Genomic DNA, 23,804 nt, shown 5'->3' with positions numbered 1-23,804 from the left:
AACCACTGTGCCACTCTGGTTCTATCAACAAACCCAAAAATGATTTAAAACCTTCTCAACTTGAGAAAATTTTAAAAAAGGACAAGTACACATTTTCATTCTTGTACTCCCTTTACTAACATAATTTACTTTACATTGCCTTTATCATCCTCCCAAAGTTCACTTGAATTTCTCTCCAATTTTATCTGCCAATTATGTCGATCTTACCATGTTCCTAAAGTTTGTTACTATGTGCTTCACAATAGACTACACTCTAGGTGTTATTTTATCACTAATCCACTTTGATCAACAGAACTGGATGCAGTGCATAATCCGGAGACCCAGGACAATGCTCTGGGGACCTGAGTTTGAATCCCATCATGTAGATGGTGAAATTTGAATCAATATAAATCTGGAAGAGTCTAATAATGACCATGAAACCATTGTTGATCATAAAAATGCAATCTGGTTCATTAATGTCTTTAAATCTAACATCCTTACCAAGTTGGCTTAGGTGACTCCAAACCCATGATAACATGGTTGATTCTTTCATAACCTTGTGATCTAGCAAGCCATTTAGTTCAGCCAAGTCTGTAATGCCCACATCCCATAAACAAAATTGAGAATGCTGCTTTGGAAATAAAGGCTGCAATTAATTTGAAAAAGTATAGCTCTTAGATTTTATAAACAGAGTCTATTTGTGGGTTTATTGCAGTTTGGAATGCTCAAATTGTAATTGAAAAATTGGAAAGTACCTTCAAAGTCAGATTAAAGGTGCAAAGCAGTGTTCAAGAAAAGAAGGAATGCAAATACAAGGCTGGCAGTTAGAACTGTGCTACCCAAAAAAAGGGGATGAAGCAACAATTGAACAAGTATTCAGTGGGTGGAGAGAGAGAGGAGTTTAGTTTTCAGATTTATAGTTTGAGTATGGACTCAAAAAAAAGGAATTCAAAAATCTGACAAGATGAGCCAAAATAAATGCACAGAAATATGAAAAGTGAGGTAGGATTTTTTTTTTAGTGAAGGGACACAGATTGCATTTATAAACGTAGAAAATGCCTCCAAGACACGAGCATACTCAGGTCTAGAAATCTGAAGGCACAATTGCCAATGACAAAGTTAAAAGAAATTGGGATGCTGAAGTGCAAAGAGACTCAGCAACTTCTAATTGGACTACTGCAATTTGTGAACACTAACATACTGTCATGTTTTGATTAAAATCATAGTTGGAAGTCCTAGTACAGAAGTCTATGTGCGATGGTACAGTGGCTAGCACTGCTTCCTCACAGCATCAGGGACCCAGGTTCAATTCCAACCTTGGGTGACAGTGTGTTGAGTTTGTATGTTCACCAATCACTGAATTTCCTCAGTGCTCTGATCTCCTCCCACAGTCCAAAGATGTGTAGGTTACATGGATTAGCTATAGCAAATGCATGAAATTGTGCCTGGATAAAATGCTCTTCTTTCACAGGGTCAGTGTAGATTCGAAGGTCTGAATGACCTCCTCCTGCATTGCAAGAATTCTACTGAAGTGAGCATTTCATCTGAGCTAACATTGCCATGAAGACAGAATTTGCAGTGCTATCTTTCAGGAGAAAGATGCTGGCCTGAGTCCACTTTCACATGAAAGTAAAATATAGAAGATGACAACTGCCATTGGTGCATTGGGAGAATTTGCTGTCACATTTTCACCACATCAGCAAGAAGCATTTATTTGATCAAATGCTTATGTATATCCCAAGAAAGCAAAGGAGCTGAATATCCTTCGTTTGCAATATAAAGAAAACTTTCAGACAAGATTGTGATTTATATTATCCAGAGTCAGAAATTTGTAGTTATTGAGCCAAATGCCAGTTTTCCTAACATCAAACCCCTCGATTGTGACATGCGGCTCACAACTAGATAATCTATACCTTGGGACCTTCAACACTGGCCTGGATTAAACAGCAGGTTTAAAAATCCACTGACCACTTCTCATAAGGAAGCTTTGTCCACCAAGTCCACAGGGACATCTCCCTTGTGGCCTTCTTAAACTACATTGTCGTGCACATGTATACAGGATGCCACAATACTCACCATTATAGGACTGTCCATACATCAATGCAACATTGCATCTTTTCACATCATTTGGTGATACCTGGAAAAGTTGACTTGGCTGTCAGCTGGTGTCTCAAAGTATTGATCAACTCCTAGGAACCACAAGACAGAACATAGTAGCAACAGACCACAGGAGTGAAACCCAAGCATTATCAGAATAAATCCCAAGTTAAAAAAAAACCTACTTAGCACCAGAGGGGAAAAATGTAAACGTGAAAATGAAATGTCCACCACATCAAATGCACAATATAAACTCAGGATGAATACGATAGAAGCACAAAAAGGGCAGTTTGGCATTCAGTATTTTAAGGGTCAACCATCAAATCCACCAATATGAATTGCAAAGCTGGACAATGAACCAGTTGAGCCTGCAAATGAAGCCAACAGAAGTAAATTCAAGGAAACAATTTGGAGTGCACAGTCTCAAGTACAAAGTTCTGATGAAGCATGTTCTAGCCAATATAACAGTTCTTGACATGACCAAATGAGTTGCTAACTGAAAATGTCAACTACTCAAATGTCTAGAATTCAGTTAAGGGGAAGGCAACAGGATGGTGCCGTGAAATTGCTAAGAACGAATGCATACCATAAGGAACAATGTGTCAAAGCTATTGACAACCATAAGTTCATAGCCAAATGGAAATGTCCCACATACAGATCAAACTGAAGTACTGTGGAAAGCCTAATCATTGGGAAAAATAAAAAAGTAACCAAACCATGAAAAGGGTTTGAATGGTACAATAGGCTTACAATGACAGTGAATGTCCAGATGCAACCATTCCTAAAGAAATTGGCAATCAGGGATGAGAAATAAGCCCACCTAAATCTTTACGCCAGAACAAACAGAATATTGACTAGACCAAACTTTGCTGAGAAAATTAAGAAAATGGCTACCCAAGGAAAGACAAAATGTCACGTTGCTGACATATGCAGTAGATTCAAAAGCCAGAAATGACAAATCAGAGAAGTAGACAAAAGGAATAATGTGAATTACATGTTTTAAGTCACAGAAACAGATAGTCCTGTTATTCTGGGGTTGAGTATTTGTTTAGTGTTACAGCCATCAGTAAGCCACGATGGAGGTACATGAACTCAAAGCAGCCCTGCAAACAGAGGCATGGAAGATTTGGTCCAAATGTATCTTGAGGGTTGGATAAGATGGTGGGAGTCTTTGATCTTCGTAGATCAAAAACAACCATTGATTCACCAAGAACATAAGAACATAAGAACATAAGAACATAAGAACATAAGAACATAAGAACATAAGAACATAAGAACATAAGAACATAGAACATAGAACATAGAACATAGAACATAGAACATAGAACATAGAACATAGAACATAGAACATAGAACATAGAACATAGAACATAAGAACATAAGAACATAGAACATAAGAACATAAGAACATAAGAACATAGAACATAAGAACATAGAACATAGAACATAAGAACATAGAACATAAGAACATAGAACATAAGAACAAGGAGCAGGCCATCTAGCCCTTCGAGCCTGCCCCGCCATTCAATAAGATCATGGCTGATCTGTTGTGGCTCAGTTCCACTTTCCCGCCCTCTCCCCATAACCCTTAATCCCCTCTCTTATCAAAAACCCATCAACCCGCTTCTTAAAAATATTTAGCGAGGCAGCCGCCACCACTTCAACAGGCAGAGAATTCCAGAGATTCACCACCCTTTGAGTGAAGAAGTTCCTCCTCAACTCCGTTCTAAACCGCCTCCCCTTTATCTTGAGGCTGTGCCCCCTAGTCCTACTGTCTTTTTTGAGCAGGAAGAGTCTCTCCACCTCTATCCTATCCATCCCATTCATCATCTTATACGTCTCAATGAGATCTCCCCTCATTCTTCTAAACTCTAACGAGTACAAGCCTAGTTTATTCAGCCTCTCCTCATAGCTCAATCCCCTCAACTCCGGTATCAGCCTAGTAAACCTCCTCTGCACTCCCTCCAGGGCCAAAATATCCTTGCGCAGGTGCAGCGCCCAAAACTGCACACACTACTCCAGCTGCGGCCTCACCAATGCCCTAAGTATCAATAGAACCAAACTGAAAGCTCAGGAGTACCCAAACAACGAGAAAGCCAATTGCCAGAGTCACAAGTCATCCATCATAGGTAATGAACAGAGGATATGAAAGAGAAACCATATTCTGTACAGTTGGCAAAGGAAGAATCCAAGAGGGAGATCCTGAGCCTTAGTTCAAAACATGAGCAGCATGCATCAAAGAACTTAAAAAAGATAGTACTGAGTTCTGATAGCAAATTATTCAATTGTAGATAAGCTTAATACCTCATGTACTTGAAGGACAGCACAATGGCTACAACACCAGGAATCAGAGTTCAATTCCAGTGATTGTGTTTTGCATGTTCTCCTCCCACAGTACAAAGATGTGCAGGTTAGGCGGACTGGCCATGTTAAATTGTCCCTTAATATCCCATGATGTATAGGTTTGGGGATTAGCAGGGCAACACAATAGGGCCTGGGTGAGATGCTCTGTCAGAATCGGTACAGCCTAATAGCTTCCTTCTGCACAGTAGGGGTTTTATGAAGTCAGAATAATTTACTGGACAGCAATAAAAGTGCAATAAATGCTGGAACATTTCACAAGAGAACTATGAAATGAGCAAAACTAGCAGAAGGCAGCTAAGTGATTGAAGGAGAAACACACTACAGAAATCATAATGCAGATTTGAAGATGAAGTGCTGCTAGGCCAAAGACCGATTGCAGCAAGTGCATTCGCACAGAAGAGGCTGCACAACATTTCGGCACTCAAGCAATGGCATAATGTTAAGTAATTAAACTAAATTACCACAAGTTTAAGTTTAACCATATAGGCTTCAACCAATGGAAAAAATGTTGTAATATAGATGTATTTATCTTGACTCATAAGGTGTAACTATATTGTTGTGTGTATGTATATACTCAAGTATCCAGGATGTCACATTACTGAGAACAGTACTGGAGTTTGTGCACCACCAACACCTCATTCCACAGCACAAGATATGGGAAATATGCTGCAGAGGAGTTGAAGTGTAATTAAATTGAGCTTCAAGATAGCACCAATTGCAACTAGGGTTTATACTCCCAATGAAGCAGAGGCCATTGAGGTTTAAACTGATCACCAATAATCAAAAATCCTTTGTCCGATGGGCTGTCTGGGATTTTTTTTTCCTGATAACCATCAAGGGTGAAGGGATGGGGGTGGATAGTGGAAGTAAACATGTCTGGTAAAAAGTCAGTGGCAATAAAAATCAGGTTAAGTAATTAATGTCGGAGTTACAATTTGAGAAGAATTGGATTAATGGAAATGTGAATAAGTACATAAATGGGATAAATTTATCTGCAATACGTATTTGCAAATGGTCAAATAGGATTTACGTACTCACAAAGGAAACCATATAGTTACTAACAAGGCAGTGTTGTTTACTGTAGCACAAATCTCCCCACCACTCATTTCTGAAAGAAATGGCGGAGGTGATAGTGGATGCCTTGGTGGTTATTTTCCAAACGTCGCTGGATTCCAGGGAAGTGCCGGAAGACTGGAAAACGGCTAATGTTACGCCGTTGTTTAAGAAGGGTGCCAGGCAAAAGGCAGGGAATTATAGGCTGGTTAGTTTAACGTCTGTTGTAGGTAAAATGTTAGAATCCGTCATCAAGGAGGAAATAGCGAGGCATCTTGAGGGGAATTGCTTGATAGAGCGGACGCAGCACGGTTTCGTTAAGGGGAAGTCATGTTTGACAAATTTATTGGAGTTCTATGAGGATGTGTCTAGGGCGGTGGATAGAGGAGAGCTGGTGGATGTGGTCTTTCTTGATTTTCAGAAGGCGTTTGACAAGGTACCTCACAAGAGGTTATTGCAGAAAGGGGCATGGAGTTGGGGGTAGGGTGTTAGCGTGGATAGAGGATTGGTTGTCAAAAAGGAGGCAGAGAGTGGGGGTTAATGGGTGCTATTCGGATTGGCGGTTGGTGACTAGTGGAGTGCCCCAGGGGTCGGTGCTGGCGCCTCAGCTACTTACCATTTATATAGATGATCTGGAGGAGGGAACCGAGTGTATGGTGTCGAAATTTGCTGATGATACCAAGATTGGTGGAATGGCAAATTGTGCAGAGGGTGTGGAGAGTCTGCAGAAGGATCTAGATAGGCTGGGCGAATGGGCCAGGAACTGGCAAATGGAATTTAATGTTGGCAAGTGCGAGGTGGTCCACTTTGGTAGGAAGGACTATTACTTACGTGGCGAAAAACTGCAGCAGGCGACGGTGCAGAGGGACCTCGGGGTCCTTGTGCATGAGTCGCAAAAACCCGGCCTGCAGGTGCAGCAGGTGGTCAGGAAGGCTAATGGGATGCTGGCCTTCATAGCGAGGGGGATTGAATATAAAGTAGGGAGGTCTTGCTGCAGCTGTATAGGGCATTGGTGAGGCCATAGCTGGAGTACTGTGTGCAGTTTTGGTCGCCACACTTACGCAAAGATATTTTGGCCTTGGAGGGAGTGCAGAGGAGGTTTACTAGGCTGATATCAGAGTTGAGGGGGTTGAGCTATGAGGAGAGGCTGAATAAACTAGGCTTGTACTCGTCAGAGTTTAGAAGAATGAGGGGAGATCTCACTGAGACACAAGATGATGAATGGGATGGATGGGATAGAGGTGGAGAGACTCTTCCCGCTCAGAAAGGATAGTAGGACTAGGGGGCACAGCCTCAAGATAAAGGGGGGGGGGGGGGGGGTGCGGTTTAGAACGGAGTTGAGGAGGAACTCCTTCACTCAAAGGGTGGTAAATCTCTGGAATTCTCTGCCTGTTGAAGTGGTGGAGGCTGCCTCGCTAAATATTTTTAAGACGCGGGTTGATGGGTTTTTGATAGGAGAGGGGATTAAGGGTTATGGGGAGAGGGCGGGAAGGTGGAACTGAGCCACGACAGATCAGCCATGATCTTATTGAGTGGCGGGGCAGGCTCGAAGGGCTAGATGGCCTGCTCCATGTTCTTATGTTCACTCCCAAAAGTCTTCAGTGCCTGCTACTCCAAGCAAATTGAATACATTTAAAAAGGTTGGATGAATAACTCTTGGAAGAACACTAGCATATGCCTTCATTCCCCCTCTGCAACTGGAATATACAAGGGAGGGAAAGTATTTAAATACAAAACAGAATTGGAACTTGAGTTAGTCATTAGTCAAATTAATTTCAAGTACCCCAAATTTAAAAATTATTTTATTTTTTAATTTACACAAGAAATTATGTTTTATTTCTTCAATATGTACCAGTTGGAAAAAGATGACCTCAAATATTCAAAGAATAAATAAGAAGTTTGAGTAACTGTTTAATTCAATGTTCTAACCAGTGAAATGTTGCTCATTACAAAGTGCACCAACATTAGATGCACATGAATTACTATAATCATAATTAATCCTGTTTATTGAATCTCCATACTCAATACTTCTGAATAGATATTAGAACTCCAATGTTGCTATCAGAAAGTCAGATCCCAACATTTTTTTTTTAAAGATACAATGGATGAAAAGTCACAGGATTGCTAATGAACTAGAATAAAACATTAAACATCTTTCACCTGAACTATACCTTTACAGATATATGCAGATTTGTAAGGATAACAGGAATTCACAGAATCTATACTACAAATCATAGCAAATACACACCCCATCTAAAACAAGCAGCAAAACATGGTCAAACGCATCACACGCTGAAAAAGTGGCAAATGCCACATAATACAAGTTCTATTGATTTCTCATCTCACCATGAAGTGTTTCAAAAGGTTATTCATGACAAATCAATTCCAGCCTCCCAAATTGACTGGATCCATTGCAGTTCTCCTATCACCACAACAGATTCACAGCAGGTATCTTCTCCCTGCCCTCCACTCAATCCTGGAACACCTAAATAACAAGACATGTTTTACTACAGCTCAGCTTTCAACACCATTATTCCTAACAAACTGCTCTCCAAACTTTGTGGCCTGGGGCTCAGCTCCTGGACTTCCTAACCGGCAAGTAATGAAAGGCAGCAACACCTCTTCCACAATCATCCTTAACACTGGTGCCCACAAAGCCATTCCATCAGCCCCTTACTATACACCTTATACATCTATGTCAACCAAATTCCCCTCAACTCGATTTTCAAGTTTGCTGAAAGTGGGTCAGAGCTCAAACAATGATGAGATGGAATACAGGAAAGAGATAGAAAATCTGGTAAACTGGTACAAAAAAAAAATCTCTCCCTCAATGTCAATAAAACAATGGAAACAGTCATTGACTTCAGAAAGCAAACTGGGGTACATGCCCTTGTCTACATCAATGTAGATGTGGAGATGGCGGAAGCTTCTAGATGTCAAGATCACCAACCTGTCCTGGTCCCCCAATGCCAACACTATAGTCAAGCAAGCCCACTTAGGCCTCTACTTTCTCAGGAGGTGACGGAGATTTGGCATGTCTGCGACAACTCACCAACTTCTACAGATGCACCACAGAGAACATCCTTTCCGCTTGCATCACAGCTTAGTATGGCTTCTGACCAAGGCCACCATAAACAACAAAGCTGTGAATGAAGCCCAGTCCATCATGCAAAACAGCCTCCCATCCACTGACTTTATCTACACCCCACACTGCCTCAGAAAAGCAGCCAGCATAATCAAGGACCCCACACATCCAGGACATACTCTCCTCCACCTTCTGCTGGGGAAGGAAATACAATGTCTGGTGGTCAGGAACAGCTTCTTCCCTACTGCCAGATTTTTGAATGGACCTACTTCGCATTAAATTGTTCATTCTCTTCACCCTAGTTATGACTCACACCAAATTCTGCACTCTCGTTTTCTTCTCTATATAGAATGTTTTGTCAGGATAGCACACAAATAATACTTTTCACTGTGTACCAATACATGCAACAATCAAATAAAATTTAAGAATCAGTTCCCCCAGATGCTTATCACAAAGCCAACTAGTCTCCAGAACTCAACTTTCAAAGGCTTCTAAACTCCATTCTTGAATAACACCTTGGAATCTTCTCTCCAAGCCTTTTTCTTGGACATCTTCACCAAGGATGCTCCTCCAGGTTTCAAACTCTTGTTTCATTATTCTTCTAGTCTAGATTATTACATTTAGTTCAAACTGGCCCTCCATAGACTCTCAGGCACACAGCCGAGTCAGGAAAACACCATTACTTCACAGGGCCACAAGCAGTTATCAGACTTCTGATTAACTTGATGCCTACCTGCTCAAATCAACATCTCTAGGTGTGTACCTTGCAGCCCTGTCTGTGCTGGAACTCCGTCCCATTCCCTAGTTTATCAGTTAAATGATTTGCGTGGGATTGCAATTCTGAGGCGCAGCAGAGATGATGTTGTGGTTATGTTGCATGTTTTGGATGCTTCCACCACTCCCACTCACCTCCCCTAGTAACACCCAACTTGTCCCATGGTCACCCTGACCTCCAATCTCATGAAACCCTTATACAACTAGCCCAGCACAATGGAACAAACTATTCATTACTTGCACTGACTCAGTTAATGGTTATTTCACCACCCTTAATTATTTTTGAAGTTTTCTCTTCCCTATTAGTTCATTCATAAAATTGCGTATACTTATACTACAAATCACAGACGTAATAGTAGCTTTTAAAGGGTACACGACTATAAACCTCTAAACCAAAACAAACGAAACGCATTAAGAAATACGGTGTAATCTACCTACGTAAACATTTCTATAACCCTACAACTCAAATCAACTGCTCCAAAACATTAGTTTTTCAGCAGTTGGGGGGGGGGGGGGTGGAAAGAAGTAGCAGTCGCCGAACAGCAAATCCCATCCGTATAAATCGATTTTACAACGTGAAAGCAATTTAACAGAATCTACCTTACTGCAGCAATAGATAAACTTATCACAACAACGACTTGGTACAAATTACTGGCTGAACAATAACCAACACAGACTGGAGACAACGTACTGAAATGAAGCCAATAGGACAAAGTTCAGTTACCGTGTAACAACCAGAGGAATTTTGGCAGCTGTTGGAAACTAATCCCCCCATACGTAAACACCTCACGGAATATGACTCTATGCATTAAACATTTTCTACCAAGTGCAAATTGTGAGATCACTTTTTTCTTCTCAAAAGTATGTCCCCTCGTCTAGCCATCAATAAAAGGAAACTGGCAATAAACATGGTTAATTCTGCTCACGTTTTACCCGGAGTGAGAACCTTAAGCAAAAGTATTATCACCCGCATCAAGTGCAATGTTGCCCAGTATCAGATCTTATTGGAGCGACAGAAGTTCATAACTATTCCTAAAGCTTACTCACTCAATGTGAATGATTTGGAGAGAAACAAGTATTCACTCGGTATGTTGACATTAAGAAATGTTTCACTTGTTACAGGAAGTGTTTAGACAATCTATTGATTTTTCCACTCGGCACGCACTTGTTACCAGGGAATTGAAGGCCGGTAAATGTGGAATCAGCAGCTGATGGCCCGGTGTACAGAGCAGTTCCAGCTGGTTTTTCCGGGCTTCCAACCGCCTGCAGAGCCCCAATTAGTAGCAAGGTAACACCTGGTGACGGGGCTTTAGACACCGCGCTCACACACAGCGCTGCTAGTTGGCGTTTTTCCTCCTGCTGTTGTGATAAGAACTAAAACTCCCAACGAGGCACTGTACAGCCCAACCCACCATCTCAATCTGAACAAGGTACGGGGGGGCGGGTTAAATCTTTAAAAAAAAGAACATCGAGAATTTAAAAACAAATTGGTTGGAACGCCCAACTAACAATTATACCTACACCTTTTCACACCCTAAACCATACCAGAGAGGAATTCTGCGCTTCACTTCAATCTGTCAGTGAAGTCCCTCTCTGCAAAGCAGAGCCGTTTCATCCACACCCCTCAGAAAACTGTGGCCGGCGTCTCCAGTCATTTCCCAACGCGCCATCTACGTGGCTCTCTTTAACTTATCGAGTGGCACAATTCTATCTTGTTCACGGTGTTAAATTACAGTGAAACTACAGCGTGCAAAATCCAAACCTCGAAATGTAAGGTTCTTATCAGATGTTTTGTAAACTAAACCTTGCAACTGGCAACGCAAAATAAGTGACAATCGTTTATTTTTGACGAATGAGATCTATTTTGGTATGTATCATTCTTCAACACATATTTTGAAAAACTCTCAATTACTACCAATATCCCCCGCTGCTGGCAAGCGTGTCATTAGATGAAAGATAAATGTAGCTAAAAACATTGCGATGAAGGCGATGGAATTAGCCATTAGCTATGACAACTTCCAAAATAGCTCCTTTCCGATCTTACTAATCCTGTCGAAATTGACTTGCTGGACATTCTTAATTCGATAAATCTTAAATCAACATAAAATCATAACAACAAACATTAATTTCAAATATCACAATACCTGGGCCAAACCTACACTTGCCGTGCAGTGTTGCATATTAAATAAACATTTCCTGTGAACTACTCATCTACCAGGTACCAAGAGCAGTAAAATTGGACTTTCTCCACGTCAGCTGTCAGACCTGCTGAGTTTTTCCAGCACTTTATTTTTAATCTGTCTATTTTGGGCACCTGGATTTTTGTTTTTCATCCTGCATTACAAGTCTGTCTTGTGAAACTTTGCACAACACAAACTTTCAGTTATTCCCCTAGTGAGGTTTTTTCTGGAACAAGTGGCTAGCCCTTGCCAGAGATTTGTATCGTGAAGGGATGCCATTCCACATCAAGCATGGTTGATCAAGAGACTTAAAACATCAAATCAAAATGTGAGTAAGGGGTTGATAATACTCAGTCCCTTTGGTGCGCAGTGGGCATGGGAGGCATTAACCCCTTGGTCACCTACTGCCTGGACCTGTTTATGGTGAATTTTGTCAGGCCCAGAAGCAGGTTAACGAGGAAGTTCTCTGCCTTCCCGGCCCCCCTCTGCGGTGGGTGTCTGTAAATCAGGAGCATGGGACTGAAGTGCGACCAAAATATCATCAGAAGGCTTTTAAAGTAACTAAAAAGGGACTGTAGTCTATAACATTGAACGTAGATGTGGCTCACAAATTCCATGGTGTTGCAAAAAGGGCAGATCACTTGGGAGTCCATGAATCAACTTAATCTTTTATTGTATAGAACTGTTGTATGCACTAACCTCCACCCCAGGTCCTCAAGATAGTGGGGGAGGATCCCTCCGTGGAGGGGTCTCCAATGGGGACCTTCACCACCAGATGGCACAGGGCTCCCACCGAGATGTATCCAGGCGATAGGAGAAGAAGCAGTAGTGGGAGGTGTGTAGCAGCAGCCTGTAAAGGAAACACCTCTGTGCAATGACAAAGGACACGCTGGCCATTTTTGCAAGGTGGCTCAAGCTGTGGGACACCTGACCTGTGTGGGGGGGGGGGGGGCGTGTCCTAGGGTTTTGATTTGATTTAATATTGTCACATGTATTAGCATACAGTGAAAAGTATTGTTTCTTGTGCTCTATACTGACAAAGCATACCATTCATAGAGAAGGAAATGAGAGCATGCAGAATGTAGTGTAGGTTTGGGGCCAATGTGAAATTCTATCCAAGCAGGGGAATGCTCAGATGAAATCCCACAGCACAGTTGTGCCTCCTTGAGACTACGTGTGCCCTCGGCCCCACTATTCTAAGGTTTTGATGGCATTGGCTGCATGCTGGACACCCAGTCCTGTGCGCTCAGTGAACTTGTAAGGTGTCATCCAGCCCAGTCCTCTGCTACCCAGCACATCCCCAATCCTGGTCACCCCACATGGCCTTGGGCCTTGGGATTGTTTTTGTATCTTCAGGCTTTGGAATTTTCTCAGCTGATTATCACTTAGATTCATACAAACACAATTCATTTGATGCTATTGAGACACAAAGCAAAAATGTTAATATACAACAGATTAGTTAATGTTTGAAAGAAAAGTGCAGGTAAACATTTCAGGTGGGAAATATCATCAGAACTCACTGATGAAATATGAAAATAGTTTTAAGTTTCAAATACACAGGTAACTGTGTTGTTTTTCACAGGTATGCAGGAGCTGGAATATGATTTCTGATGTTTACTATCGTGTTGTTTTCTTACTCATTTTCAGCATTGCTGGCTAGGGCAGCATTTATTGCCTATTCCTAACAGCCCTCCGTTTCAGAGGGCACTTGGGAGTAAATTACATTGCTGTGGATCTGGAGTCAGATATATCACTGAGACAATGCCCCTGCCTCAGCCTTCACTTTTTGAATTAAAAATTTCCTCCTGATCTTTTTCTTGACCACTCCAGCCAAATGAAACATTCTTCTTGCATCTACCCTGTAAGAATTTTGTGAGTTATTCCTTCAGAGATCCAGCACAGATGCAATAGACCTAACAGCCTACTGTACTGTAACCATCCTGTCACAGACTCCCAACCTTCCTGGTATTAAAAGATACCGCACTACCTTTGAGATGCAACACTGCTGAGGCAATACTTCCACTGACAGTATCTTTTGAAGGATTTGATGTAATGGAAGGGGCTGAAAATGTACAGAATGTGATTCTGATAGTTACAGTACCCTCCACCGTTGTGCTGGTCCTTCTGGATTTTGCTGAATGAGTGGGAGGCCATCTTGTTAGCAATGGACCAGCTTGCACAAGTGGCACATCTCAGGAGTCTGCCTTAGACAGCAGAAAATCCAACATCATTTCCCCACCAGAAATTCACCCCCCGCCCCGCCCCTGTTCTGGGGCTGGGGTACATTTATATCATTGACTGGTTAGAGTTCTGTTTACAAGGCTAACCATGTACATAAGAACATAAGAACATAAGAAATAGGAGTAGGAGCAGGAGTAGGCCATCTAGCCCTTCGAGCCTGCCCCGCCATTCAATAAGATCATGGCTGATCTGTCGTGGCTCAGTTCCACTTTCCCGCCCTCTCCCCATAACCCTTAATCCCCTCTCTTATCAAAAACCCATCAACCCGTGTCTTAAAAATATTTAGCGAGGCAGCCTCCACCACTTCAACGGGCAGAGAATTCCAGAGATTCACCACCCTTTGAGTGAAGAAGTTCCTCCTCAACTCCGTTCTAAACCGCCCCCCTTTTATCTTGAGGCTGTGCCCCCTAGTCCTACTGTCTTTTTTGAGCGGGAAGAGTCTCTCCACCTCTATCCTATCCATCCCATTCATCATCTTATACGTCTCAATGAGATCTCCCCTCATTCTTCTAAACTCTAACGAGTACAAGCCTAGTTTATTCAGCCTCTCCTCATAACTCAACCCCCTCAACTCCGGTATCAGCCTAGTAAACCTCCTCTGCACTCCCTCCAGGGCCAAAATATCTTTGCGCAGGTGCGGCGCCCAAAACTGCACACAGTACTCCAGCTGCGGCCTCACCAATGCCCTATACAGCTGCAGCAAGACCTCCCTACTTTTATATTCAATCCCCCTCGCTATGAAGGCCAGCATCCCATTCGCCTTCCTGACCACATGCTGCACCTGCAAGCTGGGTTTTTGCGACTCATGCACAAGGACCCCGAGGTCCCTCTGCACCGTCGCCTGCTGCAGTTTTTCGCCACGTAAGTAATAGTCCTTCCTACCATTATTCCTACCAAAGTGGACCACCTCACACTCAGTGTCTGGACAGAATGAATACACCTGGAAATTCAGACCAAAGACTTTTTAGTTAGAGTTAAGTGTGTCCTCACCTGAAATAATATCTTGCCATTCTTTGTCTGATTCTATTAACAACCATGTTTTTCCAAGTTGCTTTGCTTTTATTTCATATGATATCTTGTTTTCCATTCAACAGGCTCTATAAGGCTCTTCCATTGTTTCCACAATCGCATCTAATCTTTCAAAGCTGACACCATAAATTAGGAATAGTTGGCCATTAATAGTCAGGAATATCAGGTGATCTCTAAAGAATAACTAGCATGCAAGCTGGTGCTTGTCAAGAAGATCACTTTCAAGTGCCATCATTATGCCTTTCTGTTAATTGCAGGAAAATTATCTCCTGTAGGGAATTTTAAAAATACTGCACTGTTTTAATCACTAATCAAAGAAAAACATAGTGCACTTGGTGTCTGAAAAGAAAATGCTAATAACTAGTTTATAATTCAACATTCTTTCAACTTTTTTGTTTTAATAACATACTTTATCCTAAATAGCAATATAATTGTTTTTTGAACAAAATTGTTAACCATTTACTAAAAAAAACTTCATCTGTGTTTATATTAATAAATAGTACATTGTTTTGCTTAAGACAATTATAACATTATAATAATGCAATTTTAGCATGTAGTGACAGTGTGGGAAAATGTCTATATCACAAAAAAGGAGACCTATCTATTGTTTATTGAGATTTGTATGAGCTATTTTGAACAAATTCAGACTTTGTATGAAGTTTACAAAGTGTTATCAGCTAGTATATTGCCATTTTTTGTTTCAAATTAATGTTGGACACCTAAACAAATATTTAATATTTTCTTGGCATCCTACTGCCTTCTATTTTCATTTTGGCACTTGCCCATCTATTTTAAATGCACTAGATCTGCTAAAAGGTTCAGCATAAGAAGTTGATGTGAGCATGTTAAGTATTCATCTAATAATATTGCCTCATTTCTAAGAATTTGTGGCTGAGAATTTTAATATTCAGGTTCAAGATATCATCTTGTTGAAAATTGCATATCAGTGAAACTTGGGAAACAAAATAGTTAGAAAATGTTGGTTGTCAAGTCAAAACATAGAAGTATGAAGGGTGCAACAGTTTTTCAGCTCAGCAAAGATGCCCCCTCCCAACCCCACAAGAGCCCTTGTTCCATTTGATCATAGACATAGTAAACCCACTCGACCAAGAGAAAGGAGACTTGACAAAATCAGCGCACTGCATGGAGAAGGGCTTTTACAGAAGATCAGAGGAAAATTTTTTTGTTAAATGTGTTGAAGGGAAGGCAAACAGGACATATTTAGGATGAGGAAAAGTGAGGGGTGAGCTTAACGTTTGGTTGTTAGATAGTTCAGACTGAATGTTTATTTATAGGTGCTTGATATTAACAGATTTAAAGATTCTAGTGCAGCAGGTAATCTAAAAAGCTGCAAAGTGAACAAATCATTTTAAAGGTTCAGAGCTCATCAGTCTTATGTTCACAGTAAAGCTCCTATGTGATAATGTGTCAGCAATTGTTAAACTAATAGATTATTAGAGACATAATAATCATTCGCTCCAATCGACACTGCTGGAACAGTTGGAGGAACATAAGGAGTTTGTAACTCTACAGAGCCGTATGAAGAATAAACTTGTTGACAGTAAAAGGCACTGCTGTATTATTCCTCTACCGTATACTATTATTGATATGAATACAATGGGCCGAATTTTCCCAAAAAAAGTGTGAAGTGTCATAATAGCCACGAAACAGGAGTCCTCCATGTGGGTCTTTTCAGTATACTCTGGATCACAATTGTTTAATACTCGGATGCTTTTTTTCACAGTTGGGAGCTTGGCACCAGTACAGTGAGGGTAGAGCCTAAACACGCTGATGAAACAGGCTTCAGAGCACTTGGGTGCCATTTCACTAATGTGTTCTGATCCACCAGTGAACTGGGAGACCTCCTCCCAACCCTCTCAGACATCAGACCACTCTCCTCTTCATCAGTGGCCTTTTCTCCCCCAAGTTACTGGCATTGGGGCATCCCATTCCCATTCCCATTCCCTTGTGCAGACCCCTGACGTGTCTCTTCCGTGCAGACCTCCGACATGTTCCGTCGTGAGGAATTCCAATGTGCCCCTCCTTGCAGATGCCCTAAATATTCTCTTTCTCTGGCCCACATCTCCTCCACCTCCCCTGGTCATGAGCCCCTTCATGATCCAGCCCTGCAGAATACCCCACACACATCTCCCCCTGTACAGGCACACATCATATCCCCACCCCCTTGGCCCTGCCCCTGACAATGGCCAACTGGTATTGCCGGTGTCAGCTGTGCACTGCCCAGCTATGACCCAATGACCTGGGGGCTTTAATAGCCTCCAATCGACACTGCTGGAACAGTTGGAGGAACATAAGGCCTCCAAGTCCTTCAGTGTGGCCATGGCTGCTGGTCTCCACTAGTGGAGACCATTAATGAATCACGCTGATGTGATATCTCGCTTTAGAGGTGGAAGCATCCATGCTGAACTCTAATTGTATGGAAATCAGGCAAATTGATGCTAGTAAGCTTGAGGCAGGGAAAATCCGATATTGCATTTTTAGCTTCTCACACTATTTTCCCAGCTCGCCATGCTGATCCGCAGGCACAGTGAGATGGTAAGATTGCGCCTTGTATATTGGAACATTTCACTAAATTCCAGACACTACACAAATGCAAGTTATAGGTTATTTCTGTTGAGAATTATTTACTTTTTTTTGAAGTCTACACATTTCTTTGGTAATAATGACAAATAGGTTCATTACTTATTGTGACACTCATTTAACAAGAAATCTGAGTACTGTTTTGAAATGTAAGCAGCTGGTTTCCAGCTGGACTCTTCAGCCTCTTTTTACTTCTAACAATTTTAAATGAGAATCTTGATTTAATTATTGGTATAAACTATATTTTCCAAGCTGAAGTTCAATGTTTCACCAACTTATTTGTTGATTTTTTTTAAATGAAGGATAAAGTTAGATTTACTAATGACAATCAGTATAGAGTGGTTACAAGGAATAGTTATTTATTTTGAATGCCTTTACACCTTGATCCTTACAAATCACTTGTATGTGATAGGACAGGTACAATTTCCGTAAACAGCTTGAAGCCCATTCAAACTCCAAATCACCCAATGGATATTCTTATTAGAAGTATTAATGCTATTTTCTACACATTTTTAGCTTTAACCTTTTAGCTAATTTTTAGCTATTCCCAATTCTTATCTGCAGCAGATCGTGCAACTCTTCGTGAAGTAAAGGTAGTGAAGACGGCTCTCCTCCTGATTATGTCCAATTACATCTAGAGGAGACTGTAAATGTTGATCCGGAATAGTAGCTGGCTTGTTCAAATTCATGTCATGTTTCTTCATATCCACATATATTGGATTTTTTGAAACGTTCTCCTCTTTGTCTCAATTATGAGGTATGTTTGGAACCACCAATTGAACCCACATCCTCAGCATAATGTCATGCAGAACATTAAAGTCAGCAACAACCAAGAATAATGGAGCAAAAGTGTTAACAGGAAAATTTCAAAATGTAACAATGGATAACTACTGAACAAAGCCAATTTGCGTGTTCAGCAAGATGTGCATGTTGGCAAAAAAACACTGACTGGAAATCACTCCTGAAGGGACTTACTTGAGCAGGTCCACACCTTAGGCTGCTCTGTGTTCAGTCTTTATGGTGAAGCTTGCACACTGGATATGTTCTAGGCGGGGGATGTGCAATTGAGCTAGGTGTCATTAATCATTGAGCCTAAGTGGGGTTGCACATTCTTATAATGCAGCCTTAGTTCTGCCCTACTTACCAAGTTTCTGCCAATTCTCTTTGCCGTACTATTCGGGCAGCACAGTGGTTAGCATTGCTGCCTTAGTGTCAGGGACCCAGGTTCCAAATCCAGCTTGGATAACTGTCTGAGCAGTGTCTGCATGTTCTCCCTGTCTGCATAGGTTTCCTCTGGTTTCCTCCCACAGGTGCATTGGCTATGCTCAATTCTCCCTCAGTGTACCTGAACAGGCACCAGAGTGTGGCAACTAGGAGATTTTCACAGTAACTTCATTGCAGTGTTAATATAAGCTTACCTGTGACACTAATAAACTTAAACTGTTGTCTTTGAGATCAGCACGATCTTTCTTCCCTAGCAAGTTATTTCTTGTACAATCTGTCTTTTTTGCCAAAGGTTATTGCAAATCTATTGTCAAAAATTAACTCCAATTTCTGTGATTAATAACCATGATACCTGAGGTGAAATTTTCCCACAGGCAGCAGTATTATCATATAACATGCTAAGTTTATGTTCCAGCTCACAGTCTGTATCCAAGATGTTAAACTAGCCTTTTCACCCTTTTCCAATGCTGATGGACCCCTGGGCAATTATCTATTAATCACAATTTTTCTTTTTATTGCAACCGAAATTTATATCTGGTGTTAATAGTAGAAGAAAAATTCCACGTTTCCAGATGTGCTACTTTTCAAGCACAGGTGCCATTTGAAATCTAGGTAACCAAGAATGGGATGTCTGGAGTCATGGGGTCAGGGAGTTGGCAGAAATGTTGGCCCAGTATTTGCAGGGCCAACGATATTGTGCAGTGCTACTGGCACTAGAGGCAGGAAAGTGGAAGCTGCTTATTGGTCATCTGTCAAAGAAAATCATTTCCAATCCTGCATTGTAACTATTGGATTATAGGATGGAATTCAAACAATGCATTGTAGAATTTTTATCAAATGTTGGGAGCTGCTCGAGAGAACTTCACCCAGGTCTTCGAGTATGGGAGAGCAGTTTCAAGACTAATAAACTTAGAGATAGGAAGCGTAATTTGTATTTTACTTATTACACTGGTTAGCACTGCTGCCTCACAGCGCCAGGGACCTGGGTTCGATTCCCAGCTTGGGTCATTGTCTGTACGGAGTTTGCATGTTCTGTGTCTGCGTGGGTTTCCTCTGGGTGCTCAGGTTTCCTCCCAAAGTCCGAAAGCAGTGCAGGTTAGGTGAATTGGCCATGCTAAATTCTTCCTTGGTTTATCCGAACATGTGTGGGAGTGTGGCGATTAGGGGATTTTCACAGTAGCTTCATTGCACTGTGAATGTAAGCCTACTTGCGACTAATAAATAAACTTTACTTTTTGTGCACCATCTCAAGCAACTTCACCCTAGAAATTCATCTCCGAAAACAGAGCTGTGCTGCTGGAATTCAAATGCTTCATCTTCACAAACAGTAGATGGTGCTACTGTCTTATGATCATAGTGCCAAAGAAGAATCACACTGTCTAATTAACCTGTGCTTCTCATACAAGCAGCACATCAATTTTGTTCTGCCTCCTAACATGTATGATTGCTGTGTGTAGCCAGTGCTAAACATGTTGTCGAGTTGTTGCATTCCTCAGTGGGGGACCTGGGTTCATGTAAGATGAGCACCCCATAAAATCATACAATCTGTACTATTTTTAAAGCCAACCTCTTAAAGGAAAAGTGCATTCTCGTTGAAGCAGGTGTTCATGAAGGAGATTCTGCCCAAAAAGAATGAATTACGATTTGACAGGGGAAAAGCATGTTGCAATGTTCTGAGGCTTTGGTGGAGGCTGTGAGAAGGAAACAGGTCCTTTGTCATAGAGGTTTACACAGTAAAAAGTCTGACAACACCAGGTTTAAGTCCAACCGATTTATTTGTTAGTAAACTCACTAGCTTGAGGTTCCCTCTTCATCAGGTGAACTCCCCAGTCCAACACCGGCATATCCACATCATAGAGGTTTACAGCATGGAAACAGGCCCTTCAAACCAATTTGTCCATGCTGCCCTTTTTTTTTTAACCCCTAAACTAATCCCAGTTGCCCGCATTTGGCTCATATCCCTCTATACCCATCATACCATGTAACTAACTAAATGCTGTTTAAAAGTTAAAATTATATCCACTTCTACTACTCCCTCTGGCAGCTTGTTCCTGACACTCACCACCCTTTGTGAAAAAAATCGCCCCTCTGGACACTTTTGTATCGCTCCCCTCTCATCTTAAACACATGCCCTCTAGTTTTAGACTCCCCTACTTTTGGAAAAAGGTATTGACTGTCTAGCTGATCTGTCCCAAAGGAACTATGCTACTACATGCACACCAAGAACAGGAAACTTGAGAAACTTAGCATCATCACCAGCAGCAACTAAGCCTCCCCCAGTGTCACAGTTGAAAACAGTACCACTGCAGAGAAGTCCAGTGTCAACTTTTCAGACGACGCACTTCAACCAGATGAAATCGAAGTTCTTAGCCGAAGGCTCAATTTCTGCCCCATCAGTCTTGCAGCAGACACAGAGGAATTCATCAGGCGAATGAGGCTATTTGATGCTTTCTGCATGTGTTGGGTACCACACAGGTTGGGGTGCATTATTGACCATAATAATCATATTTTAATTGATGTTTTCAAGTTTCCTTTGCACTTTGATTTTGCTTGGGCTGTTCCCCTTTTGGGGAGCTGCCCCTTTTATTTTGTCCTGATTTAACTTGAGTTTGTTTATTTGGTTTGATCTTAAAAGAGGCCAAGATGCCAACAGCGAATACAATGAGACAGCCAGTGAACCAGAACAGCTGAAAGAGATCTGCAGTGCAGCAACTGAAGAGAAAGGAGTCGCATTGGAGTCCTCCAGAAGGCCGCTGCCCTCAACTCAACATGTATGATCAAGCCATCAGTAGGTGTGCCAATGCCAGATTCATCAGCCCCACTCACAAGACAGTCCCGAATGTCACCAAAGCACAATGCAACAACATCCACGCTCAGACCAACCGCAACATTGTCATCAAACCAGTAGACAAAGGAAGGGCCACTGTCATACTGAACAGAATGGATTACTGCAAAGAAGTGTACCAACAACTGAACAACAAGGAACACTACAGACAGTTACCCGCAGATCCGACCAAAGAACACACCTGCCAACTCAACAGACTGATCAAGGCTTTTGATCCGAAGCTTCAGAGCACCCTCCATGCTCTCATCCCACGTACACCCCACGTTGGAGATCTCTACTGCCTCCCAAAGATACACAAGGGAAACACACCAGGCCATCCCATTGCATCAGGCAATGGGACCCTGTGTGAAAACTCCTCCAACTACGTCAAGGGCATCCTGAAACCCATTTGTACAAAAAACCCCAGCATTTGTCACGACGCTACAGACTTCCTACAGAAACTGGACACACGTGGAGCATTTGAACCTGGAGCACTCCTCGTCACAATGGATGTCTCGGCACTCTACATCAGCATCTCCCACAACAATGGCATTGCTGCAACTGCCTCAGTACTCAACGCCGACAACTGCCAGTTTCCAGTTGTAATTTTACAACTAGTTCTTCATCCAGACACATGGAAGAGCCATGGAGACTAAATTCATACCTCAATATGCCAACATCTTCATGCATAGGTTCGAACAAGACCTCTTCACTGCTCAGGACCTTCAACTGATGCTATACACTCGATACATCGATGACATTTTCTTCCTTTGGACTCATGGTGAACAATCACTGAAACAACTATATGATGACATCAATAAGTTCCATCCCACCATCAGACTCACCATGGACTACTCTCCAGAATCGGTTGTGTTCTTGGACACATGCATCTCCATCAAGGACAGTCACCTCAGCACTTCACTGTACCACAAGCCCACAGATAACCTCATGATACTTCTCCATCTTCCAACCTAAACGTGTTAAAAAAGCCCTCCATATACACTGGATCTGCTCAGATGTGGAGGATCGCAAAAGACACCTCCAGATGCTGAAAGATGCCCTCCATAGGAACAGGATATGGTGCTTGACTTATTGATTGACAGTTCTGACGTGTCACAGCGCAAAACCGCACCGACCTCTTCAAGACAAACAGGGGACATGGCAGACAGAGTACCCTTTGTCGTCCAGTACTTTCCTGGAGCGCAGAATCTTCTCCAGAGCCTTCAATGTGTCATTGAAAACAAACATCACGCCAAGGCCGTTCCCACACCCCCACTTCTTGCCTTCAAACAACCGCACAACCTCAAATAGACCATTATCTGCAGCAAAATACCCAGTGTTCAGGAGAACAGTGACCACGACACTATACAACGCTGCCACAGCAACCTCTGCAAGACATGCCGGATCACCAACATGGATGCCATCATCTCAATGAGAATACCATCCACCAGGTACATGGCACATACTTTTGCAATTTGACCAATGTTCCCTGCCTGATATGCTGCAGGAAAGGATGTACCAAGGTATGGTACATTGGGGAGACCGTGCAGACATTACGACAATAGATGAATGAACACCACCTGACAATCAGCAGGCAGGAGTGGTCTCTTCCTGTTGGGGAACACTTCAGCAGTCACGGGCATTCAGCCTCTGATCTTCAGAAAAGCATTCTCAAAGGCGGCCTTCACAACACACGACAGCGCAGAAACTGATAGCCAAGTTCCGCACACATGAGGATGGCCTCAACTGGGATTTTGGGTTCATGTCACACTATCTGTAACCCCCATGACTTGCCTGGGCTCAGAAAATCTCACTAACTGTCCTGTCTGGAGACAATACACATCTCTTTACCCTGTGCTTAACCCTCTGTCTACTCGCATTGTCTGTACCTCCTAAGACTTGATTAGCTGTAAAGATTCACATTCCAACCATTATTTTGGAAATTGAGTTTGTCTTTATATGCCCTATTTGTGAACAGAACTCCCACTCACCTGATGAAGCAGCACTCTGAAAGCTTGTGTCTTGTGCTACCAAATAAATCTGTTGGACTGTAACCTGGTGTTGAGACTTCTTACTGTGCTTAGCCCAGTCCAACGCCGGCTTCTCCACATTCTGTCAAGCCAATTTTGTATCCATTTAGATACCTCACCCTGGATCCATGAGATTTAACTTTATGCAACAACCTACCATGTGGTATCTTGTCAAAGGCCTTGCTAAAGTTCATGTAGACAATATCAACTGCAGTGCACTCATCTATCTTCTTGGTTACCCTTCAAAACAATCAAATTTGTGAGACATGATTTTCCACTCTCAAAGCCATGCTGACTGTCCCTAATCAGTCCTTGTGTCTCTA

General features: G+C 42.1%; 1 protein-coding gene and 1 long non-coding RNA gene across 5 annotated transcripts in view; one reads left to right on the top strand and one right to left on the bottom strand.

The window, feature by feature from the left end:
* The window catches only part of mtus1b (microtubule associated tumor suppressor 1b), a 144,097-nt gene extending 133,082 nt beyond the window's left edge, over positions 1–11,015 (bottom strand). Inside the window, exon 1 of one of the 4 annotated variants that reach the window (XR_013886460.1) lies at positions 10,518–10,707. The gene's annotated coding sequence lies outside the window, so the exon portion shown is untranslated. Of the gene's footprint in view, positions 1–10,517; positions 10,708–10,897 lie in introns of those variants that run through there. The other 3 variants (XM_080186903.1, XM_080186887.1, XM_080186912.1) reach the window with 3 other exon arrangements.
* On the top strand, positions 10,692–22,244 carry LOC145341914 (uncharacterized). The gene is made up of 2 exons (XR_013886464.1): positions 10,692–10,782; positions 21,263–22,244. It is a non-coding gene; the product is annotated as an uncharacterized LOC145341914 (long non-coding RNA).
* Positions 22,245–23,804: the final 1,560 nt, after the last annotated feature.

This window comes from Carcharhinus amblyrhynchos, chromosome 1 (assembly GCF_965287045.1).
Source record: "Carcharhinus amblyrhynchos chromosome 1, sCarAmb.v2.hapA, whole genome shotgun sequence".
NCBI classification, from domain to species: Eukaryota; Metazoa; Chordata; class Chondrichthyes; order Carcharhiniformes; family Carcharhinidae; genus Carcharhinus; species Carcharhinus amblyrhynchos.
The sequence above is the reverse complement of the archived record's forward strand: the minus strand, read 5'-3'. Positions and strand labels throughout refer to the sequence as shown.